This window comes from Glycine max, chromosome 5 (assembly GCF_000004515.6).
Source record: "Glycine max cultivar Williams 82 chromosome 5, Glycine_max_v4.0, whole genome shotgun sequence".
Lineage (NCBI taxonomy): Eukaryota > Viridiplantae > Streptophyta > Magnoliopsida > Fabales > Fabaceae > Glycine > Glycine max.
Window position 1 is genome coordinate 14,562,929 of NC_038241.2, and position 13,351 is coordinate 14,576,279.

At 39.4% G+C, this 13,351-nt stretch overlaps 1 non-coding gene across 1 annotated transcript; it reads left to right on the top strand.

Annotated features, from left to right (window-relative positions):
* The first annotated feature begins 9,988 nt into the window (after positions 1-9,988).
* LOC113001718 (small nucleolar RNA R71) lies at positions 9,989-10,095 on the top strand. Its single transcript, XR_003267206.1, has one exon. It is a non-coding gene; the product is annotated as a small nucleolar RNA R71 (small nucleolar RNA).
* The last annotated feature ends 3,256 nt before the right edge of the window (positions 10,096-13,351 follow it).

Consider the following 13,351-nt stretch of genomic DNA (forward strand, 5'->3'; position numbering starts at 1 on the left):
TCAAATAATGAAGTGGTTAAAGATAACCTGTCAATTTGGGAGCCCAGCTGCTGAGGGCGAGACGTCCATGCTCCTGTGTTAGGGCTGAAATGGAGGGTTGGCATGTGTATTGGAGTGCCACGTAGTTTTCCACGTTTATTTTGTGGACCCTAGACAGTACATAAGCCCCCTAAGCTCTTAGTCAGCTTACGAGCGAAAGAGGTTGTCTAGTGTCGAAGGAGAAATTTCGTGTCGAGCATAGTAGCCTTGACAAGTAAGAGGGTTGTCAGTTTGTTGAGCCCCAAGCATGGACAAGTGTTGTCTGATGTTGATGGTGATAACCTTGATAGGTACGCGAGTTGTAGGTCTTTCAAGCTTGTCAAGGCCCCCAGCCGGGACAAGTGTTGTCCGGGCTGCTTCTATCAAGTTGTCTAGGATGGACATGCTTTTTGTATTACAAGCAAAGTCAGACGTGTCAAGTGAAGGGAGTCCCTAATTTTGACAACTCTACCATTTTCTAACTTTTGGAGAATGCATTAAAGGAAAATGTTCTCGTTTTTCCTTTTGCTACAGGCGAATGTTGCGCACGGGCGTTACTTTTGCATACGTGTCACTCGTGGAATGGGCACGTACTGGAGACACGGTACGTGGGTGAGTGGAGCTCCATCGTGGTGCAAAATTTTTGGGCATCATTTCAGCTCCTGCCAGTTACTGAAGGGTTGCACCTCCACTTTAAATGGAGTGTACATTTGGTTTTGGATCACCGTCACTTTTGAATTTCTGCTTCCTCTCTCCCAAAACTTCTTTGCAATCGTTGTGATCTTCCTCTTTCTTTGTTTGTCTTCTTCATTCTCGAGGTATTCTTTCTCTTGATCGTGTCTTTTATTTCTCACTCAACCATGGGTATGGGCGGTAGTGACTCTGGGGGTTTGATTCAGCAACCCCTAGTGGACCGAGAGGTTATCCCCATCAACGATTCCTCGGAGGAGGAGACTCGCCATGGGGCTTCTGATAACAAGTCCTCTTCCTCGAAGAGGTTGACGATCTTGCACTGTGTTGGTGGAGGCACATCTCGCCTCCGTAGGAGGGCATTACCTTCTGTTGCTTCTTTGGATGGGGAACCTGTTCCAATCACCACAATTCTCCCCCCTTCTACTTTTGGGAGAGTGAAAAGGAATGGTGGCAAGGACATTATGGCTTCCCCTCGTGTGTGTCGTAGCCACAGTGCTGGGTCGCCATCGTCCCCTCCTACCATTGCTGGTTGTGAGTGGGTGAATTAATCGGCCGCCATAATCGTTGCTGGTTCACTCTCTATCTGTAGAGAATCTACTCTAGTTATCTAATCCAAGCCGAATTAGATTTTCACTATCATATAGAATTCTTACAAGCAATCACAAAAAATCTCAATTCCTACCCCAAAAAAAGAGACTAAGGTACCCAACCCTAGGGTCCTTTGTGAATAAGAGCCTAAGAGAAACCTACCCTTAGCTCAAACTAAAAAAACCTATTCTAGCATGCCTTCAGAAATTCATGCATATGCTAACAACATGTAAAACACATAAAAAACTTGAGTAAAAAAGAGACGCAACCTGATCAATCACACACAAGAGCCTTTGCTTAAGTGAATGAGTCTCTTCTTGATCTCACAAGTAATAATTCACAACTCACTTTTTATCATGAGAGCTTCAGAAAAATGAAGTCTAGAAGTTGTGAATCACATACTTATTCTAAGCACTTTTTCTTCTTTTTTTTCCCTTCTTTTTTAAAAGTGAGAACACAAGGTGGTTATTTATAGAGAAAACAGTTATAACCATCTATAACCGATTAAATATCCGATGTAATCAATTATTTCAAAGAAGTAATTGATTATATTATCATTTCAATCGATTAAAGTGTTATTCCCAACATCTGGAAAACTTTCAAGAAAAATGTAATCAATTAGATTCTTGATGTAATTGATTAATGTGTTCTTGATCACTTCTGGGAACACCTTTCATAATGAAATAATTGATTATGATCACCTGGTAATCGATTAAAGTAAAGACTCATGAAAAACCAAACATGGTCTCAACTGAACTATGTAATCGATTATGGTTAAGTGATAATCGATTAAACCGAAACTAGAATCTCTCTACAAGCTACAAACACTTGTGTAATCAATTACGATCAACCTTGTAATTGATTAAAACAGAGAGTTTTATGCATTGAAGAAGTTTCTAACTTTAGAAACAATCTTCCTACCTCTACATGATGATGCATGATGTACATATGAAAAGATAGAGACTAAGATGCAACAATCAATACAAATGCCACTCAAAGAGTTGGGCATGTAAAAAGACAAAACTTCTTCAAGCTCCAAAGCTTAGTCTTCATGTTTATCTCTAACAATCTCCCTCTTTTTGACTTTGATGATGCCAAACTTGAATTGCCATTTGAGTGCATTTGGAGAGTGATCGAGGCCGTACCCGAATCAAATAAACATGGAAATGCAGTAACTAGGAAGTGATCCTAGGTCGTTTCCCAACAAACAGTGACAAACCAAATGTTCATAATATACTTGCAGTAACAGTAACGATTGGGGGGGTTTGTTTGTTTTGTGATTAAAGAGCAGAACAAGTAAACTGGAATACGAAACTACTAATATTAAAAACGGGTTATTTCCTCTGATTCAGAAGCCATTCTCTTATCCTGGGTTATGGAGAATTCGTCCCTAACAGTCAACCACTTAATCCAACCCTATTTCAATTTACTAAGCGAAAATCAACTTAGGGTTTTCAATACGTGATTAGGCACCACATACACCAGTTAGCCCTTCGTCCATTAAGCATGAACACAAGTTAGGCTCAGAGGCAATTAATCGAACACGAAGCGTGCACTGATTAATATTCATGAATTTGGGATAACTGGTGAAGGGAAAACTGCCAGGAAACCACATTACAAGCGAAACCTCAAAGAGAGTTGGGTTTCGTCCTCAAAAGGAAACAACACCAGAAAATCTAGCCTTCCATGGATTCAAACAGAAAACACAAATGAAACATGAAGCAGAAACGTAAATGAACAGAAACGTAAATGAGACAGAAACGTAAATGAAAGTAGAAGAAGAAGCAAGAACGAACTTGTAATTAGAAGCAGAAAACGGAAATTTGCATTAAGAACGAAAACAGTAGCCTTAGAACATAAAAACGTCAAAACCTAAAACAAAAGCTCTGAATAATGAAAATAGCATAACAGAATGCCTTCCACGAATCCCAAGGCTGCTATTTAAAAAGAGTCACTCAAAGTCACTGGGCCCTATTACAATACTCTGGCCCAAAACGAAATAAACATTGAACAACATAAAATAAAATTGCGAAATTTCCTAATTAAAAATTAACTAAGGTAAGCGCTGCTTTATTTGCCCTCTTCAAGTCCACAACCAAAATCCGGATTAAGCCCAATGTTCCATTAATTCCTGAAATTAGATTAAAAACATCAAATTAGCTAAATGGGCCCAAATAATAAAACTGCCTAATTAATTGACAATTAAGACCAATCAGTAATTAAAATGGTGCAAAAAGGGTTTAGAAAATAGAAGAAAATGATGGCACATCAAAACCCCCCACACTTAGCCTTTTGCACTCCTGGGCAAAATGAAACAAAGAACAAAATCCAAGGATATCAAAGAGAGACAAACGAAAACATTCACATATTTCTCAATGAACATCAAGGAATGAAAGTAATGGGTAACATCTAACATAAGGAGATCTGAAAAGTCAAGACATTCATGAAAATCATCCAAGCAACCCAATCATGGCAAAATAGTTAATCAGCTAAAGAATGAAAAGTGATAAAGCCTCACAAGATATACACTCTATCTCTCAAGTGTCTAGGCTACTATTTACCCTCAAAGCACCCAAGAAAACAAACACCACATAAACTTGGCAAGATTCTAAAATTGACAATCAACCCATAAACACAAGTACATGAGGATCAAAAAGTCTTTTAAGGTTGTAATGGGGCCAAGGACAAGGTATGGAAAAATATGGAATAAGTGGCTAAATCCCAAAGGAATAGAGGAGCAATGGGGAATAAGTGCATAATAAGAAAAAAATAAGAAAATAAAAAGAAGTAAAGATAAAATTTAAACATAAAGAGTAGAACCAAGAGTCTCATCATTCTTTTGCCATTTAAGATCTTATTCACTCAACTTTATTGCTTTTCTTTTTCATTTTCGATTTTTTTTTACTCTATATCCTTTGAGAAATAGCATTTCATTCAGCATGTCCAACATTTAACCAATATACAATGTACATCAAGTATGGCCCAAAATACATCATGAAGTATAGCCAACAAAACAAGTTATCCAATGAAACAACCCCCCCCCCCCCCCCCCCCCCGCCCCCCACACTTATTCCCAAAACAATTCCAAAGCTCCAAAATTCCTTAAGGATATGGTGATATCATGGTTTTTCACTTAAGGCTTGTAGTGAGCTTCAAAACAAGGAAAGGGAAACAAGGCTCAAAAGGGCTATCAAAGGAATTAATTCAAGGTAAGTCCATTTGGCTAGAAGCTTATAAGAACAAAATTGCCTCAATCATTTCCAAATATGCATGTGAATTAGGACGCATCAACAAGAATCAAGCCAAGGCTATTGTGCAAGCAATCAATGGGGCAAAACACACCAAAATGATTATGATGATGGATGGCTCAAATTCTCACAAAGGTAAACTCATCACTTTCAAATTGAGCTTTCAAAACTATCATGACATGTAGAGGAGAATCAAGGATTTCAAGTCACAAAATGTCAAAAACTTTTATTTTCAAAACAATTACCCATTTCTTGAACATATCCTATAATTCAAAGAAAAACATGCAAAGTCGTACATGCACACAAAATTGACCCAAAATATTAAACTAACAATCCGACGAAACTAACAACATTAACAAATTAACAAAACCAACAAAACTAGCAAAACCAAATAACACTCCCCCCCCATACTTAAACAACACATTGTCCTCAATGTAGCACAATTAAAAGATTAAAAACAATTAAATCATCAAATAGAATCAGACAAGTGTAATAAAAGCAAAGAAGGAGATAGGAAAAGAAAAACTCCCTAAGTCATGGTGGAGGAAGAGTAGGGTGGAGTAAGGAAGTCTCTTCCATCACTACGTCCACTAGAGAAGGGTTCGTGAGGAATGGCTTAAGTCGATATCCGTTGACCTTGAAGCTCTTGTTTGTGGAGTCTCTTTTGATCTCAACACTCATGAGTCCAAGCCTAGAATTATACAATAACACTTTTTGCCCAACCATGAAGTCCTTCTTAACTATCATGCTATCATGGAACTTCTTGGTCTTTTCTTTGTAGAACTTGGCATTCTCGTAGGCTTCTAGGCGGATTTCATCTAACTCACTCAGTTGCAACTTCCTTTCCTCACCAGCTTGATCCATAGAGAAGTTGCAAGTCTTCACTGCCCAGTATGCTTTGTGCTCAATTTCCACTGGAAGATGACATGCCTTTCCAAAGACAACCCGATAAGGAGACATTCCTATGGGTGCTTTGTAGGCAGTCCGATGTGCCCAGAGAGCATCATCAAGCCTGGTACTCCAATCTTTCCTGCTTGGCTGCACAATCTTCTCTAGAATTCTCTTGATTTCCCTGTTAGAAATTTCTGCCTGTCCATTGGTCTGGGGGTGGTATGGTGTGGATACCCTGTGTACCACCCCGTACTTTTTAAGCAGGGCATGCATTGTTCTGTTGCAAAAATGGGTTCCTTGATCACTAACAATTGCTTTAGGTACTCCAAACCTGCAGAACAGATTAGACCTGACAAAATCTGCAACAACTTTAGCATCATTAGTTCTAGTGGGTTTGGCTTCCACCCATTTTGAAACATAGTCAACTGCAAGGAGAATGTAAACATAACCAAAAGAGTCAGGAAAAGGGCCCATGAAATCTATACCCCAGACATCAAACACCTCACAGAATAGCATAGGTTGCTGAGGCATTTGTTGTCGCCATGTAAGTGTATTTCCTGCTCCCTGACACTGCTCACAAGTGCTGCAGATCTTCCACGCATCTTTAAAGATGGTGGGCCAATAAAAACCACAATCAAGCACTTTGCGAGCTGTCCTTTGAACACCCAGATGACCTCCCGGTGCGGAAGAATGACAGAACTGCAGGACTGAGTCAGTCTCATGATCTGGAATGCACCGTCTAATGACCTGATCACTGCACAATTTCCACAAGTAGGGGTCATCCCAAATAAAATGCTTAGCATCACTTTTAATTTTATCTTTTTGGGCCTTAGATGCTAAGGGAGGAAAAACAGAAGCAACTAAATAATTGACAATGGTAGCAAACCAGGGAGTAGAAAGAGAGTCAGAAATACTATACGGTATATACAAATGATCATCTCGAAAATCATCCCGAATAGGTGAATCTGCATCAGATACACGTTCGATCTGACTCAAATGATCAACAACTAGATTTTTTGCTCCGCTCCTATCACAGATCTCCAAGTCAAACTCTTGGAGACAGAGCATCCACCGGATCAACCTAGGCTTAGAATCAGCCTTCTTCAACAAGTACTTTAAAGCTGCATGGTCAGTATAAACAATAATGCGGGTACCAAGCAAATAAGATCGAAGTTTTTCAAGAGCAAAAACTATGGCTAGAAGCTCCTTCTCAGTAGTAGTATAATTCGCTTGGGCAACATCTAAAGTCCTAGAAGCATAGTATATCACCCTGGGCAATTTATCAATTTTCTGAGCAAGGACAGCCCCCAATGCATAATTTGATGCATCACACATAAGCTCAAAAGGGGCTGTCCAGTCGGGTGCCTGGATGATGGGGGTGGTAGTCAGCGCTCTTTTGAGGCAATCAAAAGCCTCTTTGCATCTGTCATTAAAGTCAAACTCCACCTCCTTTTGCAACAAGTTGGACAGTGGAAGGGCTACTTTGCTAAAATCCCTTATAAAGCACCTGTAGAATCCTGCATGACCAAGAAAAGATCGCACCTCTCGCACACAAGAGGGGTATGGCAATTGTGAAATAACAGAAATTTTGCAGGATCTACTTCAATACCCTTATTGGAAATAATGTGCCCTAAAACTATACCTTGCTCAACCATAAAATGACATTTTTCAAAATTTAGAACAAGGTTAGTTTCAATGCATCTATTCAAAACTTTTTCCAAACTATCCAAACAACCATCAAAAGAGGATCCATATACAGTGAAATCATCCATAAACACCTCTATGCAATTTTCTAAGAAATCACTGAAAATACTAATCATGCACCGCTGGAAGGTACCAGGGGCATTGCACAGGCCGAAAGGCATCCTCCTATAGGCAAAAGTGCCGAAGGGGCAGGTGGATGTGGTCTTTTCCTGATCCTCAGGAGCAATAGTAATTTGCATATAACCAGAAAAACCATCAAGGAAACAGTAGTGAGATTTACCTGCCAAGCGTTCAAGCATCTGATCAATGAATGACAAGGGAAAATGGTCTTTTTTGGTAACCTGGTTCAGTCTCCTATAGTCAATGCAGACTCTCCAACTGTTCTGCACCCGAGTAGGAATCAACTCCTCTTTCTCATTTTTGATCACTGTGAGGCCAGTCTTCTTCGGGACTACCTGGACGGGACTCACCCATTGGCTGTCAGAGATAGGATAAATGATCCCATCTTGCAAAAGCTTGGTTATCTCCTTCTTCACTACATCAAGAATCACCGGGTTAAGTCTTCTCTGTCGCTGTCTTACTGGTTTAGCTCAATCCTCTAAATTTATTCGATGCATACATGTGGATGGGCTAATACCAGGAATGTCCGCCAGGGTCCAACCTATAGCTTTCTTATGCTTCTTGAGAACAGACAACAACTTCTCCTCTTGCTCATCAGCAAGGGAGACAGATATAATCACTGGAAAACTCTTGCTATCATCCAAGTAAGCGTATTTTAAATTTGATGGCAGAGGCTTCAATTCTGGTGTGGTCGGCTGGATAGTGGTAGAAGGAGATGATTTCTCAGCCGTTACCTCATAAAGAAAGTCAGAGGTATGTGTACTTCCTGAAACATGGTTAGTCCTATCTGACTCTATAAAATCAATTTCGAGAGGTAAAGCACCACCACCAGACATGCAATCAATATCACTCTCAGATTCACTCTCAGCATCAAATTCAGACATATGATCAAGTACAATTTCAAACTCAATGCATGAAGAGTGAGAGGCATGCAGATTAGAATAAAGATCAGTCATGTATTCATCAACAACATGGTCAATTATTTCAGCACGAAATACAGAAAGATCTTCAGATGGGTATTTCATAGCATCCAGAATATTAAAATGAACAGTTACATCACCAAACTCCATGGATAGTGTGCCTGCATATACATCTATCTTAGTTCTAGCAGTTTTCATAAAGGGTCTGCCTAGAATGATGGGAACTGATCCTTGAGAAAATCCACCTCCATATTCAAAATATAAAAATCAACAGGGAAAATCAGTTCACCAACTCTAACTAAGACATCTTCTATGAAACCAACAGGATAGGCAACACTTCTATTAGCTAAATGAATTACCACATCAGTTGACTGCAAGGGACCTAGAGATAAAGAATTAAAAATAGACAGAGGCATAACACTAACAGAAACTCCTAAATCTAGCATGGCATTGTCAAACCTACTATTCCCTATAATACAAGGTATGCTGAATGTACCTGGATCTTTACATTTTTCAGGAATTTGGGGAACAGATTTACCAATCAATGCGAAGACATTTTTGCCCATGCTAATTCGTTCACTTCCTTTAAGCTTCCGCTTGTTAGTACACAGCTCCTTCAAGAATTTAGCATATCTTGGAATTTGCTTTATTGCATCCAGTAGAGGTATGTTTAGCTCTACTTTTCTAAACGTTTCCAAGATCTCTTTCTCTGCCTCTTCCATTTTTTTGTTGGAAACTGCTCTTGGAGGGAATGGAAGAGGAGGGATGTGCTGCTTCTGCAAATCAGAATTACCAGTGGAAGATTCACCTGCACAGAAATTGTTAGGTAAATTTTTGTCATTACCTTTTTCTGGGGTAGAGTGTAGTTGGGCAGGGTCATTTGCAGATGAGGAAGGTGCTACGGGTTGGGGTCCTTGACACTGCTTTCCTGACCTCAATGAAATGGCACTGACATTTTTGGGATTTTGGATAGCTTGAGAAGGCAACTTGTCAGAATTCTGGGACTGTTGTTGATTCAATTGTGTAGCTAATTGTCCCATCTGATTGGTTAAGCTCTGAATGTAGGCTCTGGTCTCTTGTTGAAACTGCATGTTCTGCATCGTCATTTGCCTCACGAGTTCTTCGAGGGAAGGTTGTGGAGGAGCCTTAACTGTTGGCTGTTTCTGGGGCTGTTGCTGTTGTTGGATTGGTGGAGGAATGTATGGTCTGCTTGGGCCAACAACATTTTGGAAGGAAGGAGCAGGCTGTTGTTGTTGTTGTTGTTGTTGTTGAGGGCTAGACCATCTGAGATTAGGGTGATTCCTCCATCCAGGGTTGTATCTGTTGCTGGAGAGGTCATAATTGTTCTGCTGTGGTTGATTTTGCTGCTGAGGTTGAGGAGGTCTATTGTAAATGTTTGCAGCATAAGCTTCAGGCTGCTCAATTGCTCCAGGTTGCTGCATGGAAGGGCAAAGGTCTGTATGGTGGTCAGCAGAGGAGCACAAACCACAAACCCTTGCGATAGGTACAGATTTCTGATTCAAGGCCAGCTGGGTTACCAAGTTAACCAATGCATCCAGTTTGCCTTCAAGCTTCTTAGTTTCAGATGATGCAGATGGGTTTGTAGCTACCTCATGCACTCCTCTAATGACTATGGCATCATTTCTGGCGCTAAACTGCTGGGAGTTGGAAGCCATCTTCTCAATTAAATTTCTGGCTTCAGCAAGAGTCATGTCTCCAAGGGCTCCACCACTGGCAGCATCTATCATACTTCTCTCCATATTACTGAGTCCTTCATAAAAATATTGGAGAAGAAGCTACTCCGAAATCTGATGGTGGGGGCAACTGGCATATAGTTTTTTAAATCTCTCCCAGTACTCATACAGGCTCTCTCCACTGAGTTGTCTAATACCTGAGATATCCTTCCTGATGGCTGTGGTCCTGGAAGCAGGGAAATTTTTTTTCTAAGAATACTCTCTTAAGGTCATCTCAGCTTGTGATGGACCTTGGAGCAAGGTAATACAGCCAGTCCTTTGCCACTCCCTCTAATGAATGAGGAAAAGCCTTCAGAAATATGTGATCCTCTTGGACATCTGGGGGTTTCATGGTGGAGCAGACAATGTGAAATTCTTTCAAATGTTTGTGCGGGTCTTCACCTGCAAGGCCATGAAACTTTGGAAGCAAATGAATCAGTCCAGTTTTAAGAACATATGGGACATCCTCATCAGGGTATTGGATGCACAAGCTTTCGTAGGTGAAATCAGGTGCAGCCATTTCCCTTAGAGTCCTCTCACGGGGTGGAGGTTGTGCCATGTTCTCAGAATGTGCAAAATCAGAATGCTCAGAATCAGAATGCTCAAAATTATAATGCTCAAGATCAGGATGTTCAAAATCACCAATAACAGAATGCACAGATTCACCAGTAATGGAATGCTCAGAATGATCAAAAGGTATAAAATGATGCCTAACTAATCTATGAAATGTCCTATCTATCTCAAGATCAAAGGGTTGTAAGTCAGATGGATTGCCTCTAGTCATACACTACATTCAGCATGCACACAACTAGTTGCCTTGTCATGTAAATAAAGGTGTAGGTTTGAACTACAGCTACCCTCAAATGATATCCAAATGACTTGAAATTTTGTGAGCAACCTTATAAAATCATGAGAAGATAGCACAAAAAATTTCAGACAAAAATTCAAAGTCTAACTATGAAATCTAAAAATGGTAGGTTAAGAAAAATAAGTGAATAAAACTTGAAAAATAAAAAACATTTGACAGAATCGCTTTTTTTGGATGATGGAGACCTCAGCCAGCCTATGGTAGGTTGCCACGGTGTAGGAAATTTTTTTCTACCCCAAATGCATATATAATAATTGCGATTCTGATAACCGGAGCAAAAGTTATGGCCGTTTGAAGTTTTGACAAACACAAAATTTGCTAGTTTTTTGGAACTTTCAAAACTGACCAAACTAAAGGCTCTAGCTATTTTCCCCACAAAATATGGATTAAAAGAAGTTACCACAAAAAAATTCAGCCAAAAATAATAACCCTAGCTACTAAAACAAAAAATCACAAATAATTCAGCATGGGTGGTCGCTAAAATCCGTCGCTAAGGGATTTCTACTACTACTCGTTTGCCGCAAGCAGAAATGGTCGCTAAGTCCGTCGCAAAACACTATTCACAGCAAAACACCCAAAACTGAAACAGGTGAAGCGTTAATAGGAAAACTGAAACAGAACACACACTAAACGAAATACCAGGACACTAAACAACACTAACACACATACTAACACAATACTAACAATTAAACATAAAACACGAAAGAATTAAACACACAACGCTAGCTATTATGAACCTTTGGACACTGCTCCCCGGCAACGGCGCCAAATTTGATCGAGGCCGTACCCGAATCAAATAAACATGGAAATGCAGTAACTAGGAAGTGATCCTATGTCGTTTCCCAACGAGCAGTGACAAACCAAATGTTCATAATATACTTGCAGTAACAGTAACGATTGAGGGGGTTTGTTTGTTTTGTGATTAAAGAGCAGAACAAGTAAACTGGAATACGAAACTACTAATATTAAAAACGGGTTATTTCCTCTGATTCAGAAGCCATTCTCTTATCCTGGGTTATGGAGAATTCGTCCCTAACAGTCAACCACTTAATCCAACCCTATTTCAATTTACTAAGCGAAAATCAACTTAGGGTTTTCAATACGTGATTAGGCACCACATACACCAGTTAACCCTTTGTCCATTAAGCATGAACACAAGTTAGGCTCAGAGGCAATTAATCGAACACGAAGCGTGCACTGATTAATATTCACGAATTTGGGATAACTGGTGAAGGGAAAACTGCCAGGAAACCACATTACAAGCGAAACCTCAAAGAGAGTTGGGCTTCATCCTCAAAAGGAAACAACACCAGAAAATCTAGCCTTCCATGGATTCAAACAGAAAACACAAATGAAACATGAAGCAGAAATGTAAATGAACAGAAACGTAAATGAGACAGAAACGTAAATGAAAGTAGAAGAAGAAGCAAGAACGAACTTGTAATTAGAAGCAGAAAACGGAAATTTGCATTAAGAACGAAAACAGTAGCCTTAGAACATAAAAACGTCAAAACCTAAAACAAAAGCTCTGAATAATGAAAATAGCATAACAGAATGCCTTCCACGAATCCCAAGGCTGCTATTTAAAAAGAGTCACTCAAAGTCACTGGGCCCTATTACAATACTCTGGCCCAAAACGAAATAAACACTGAACAACATAAAATAAAATTGCGAAATTTCCTAATTAGAAATTAACTAAGGTAAGCGCTGCTTTATTTGCCCTCTTCAAGTCCACAACCAAAATCCGGATTAAGCCCAATGTTTCATTAATTCCTGAAATTAGATTAAAAACATCAAATTAGCTAAATGGGCCCAAATAATAAAACTGCCTAATTAATTGATAATTAAGACCAATCAGTAATTAAAATGGTGCAAAAAGGGTTTAGAAAATAGAAGAAAATGATGGCACATCAGAGAGTCTTGAGAGTAGAGACTTTTCTTAAAAATCCTGAAAGTTTCTAAACACTAGGAGAAGTGTCAAATCATATCATCATCATCAAGTAGAGTTGTATACAAATGTATGTATGCAATGCACTACTTCTTCCTAATGCAATGCTATTGCAATGTTTCTCCCCCTTTTGGCACAACAAGGCCAAAAAATCACAACTACTCATAGAGTAAACAAACAAATATATGATGTGAACAGGGAAAGTATCATAGCATTTCAGTCATACAAAAACATTTCAACTATTATAAGAAAGCATAACTACTCAATCAAACATCACAAAACAAGTTATCAAAGACACATAAACAAAATTAAACATAATCAGAAAGGACAATCAGACAACAAAAGCAAGCACTTAAAACACAACTAAGCTTCATCCTCATCAGGGTTAAGGAGGTTGCTAAGGGTCAGCCTAGTCTCAATGTTTTCTAGTCGGGTAGTTATATTCTCCAACGAACTATGAACTCCAGTTGAGTGCTCTTGATGAAGGTGAAGCATAACGTCCATCTTCTGAATCATAAGTGACTCAAAAGGACTACATTGATGTGCATGCTCTTGTGGAGCTTCAGCTTCGACATCTTCCATTTGGTCAAAGTTTCCAGCTGTCGACTCTCTAGCCATTG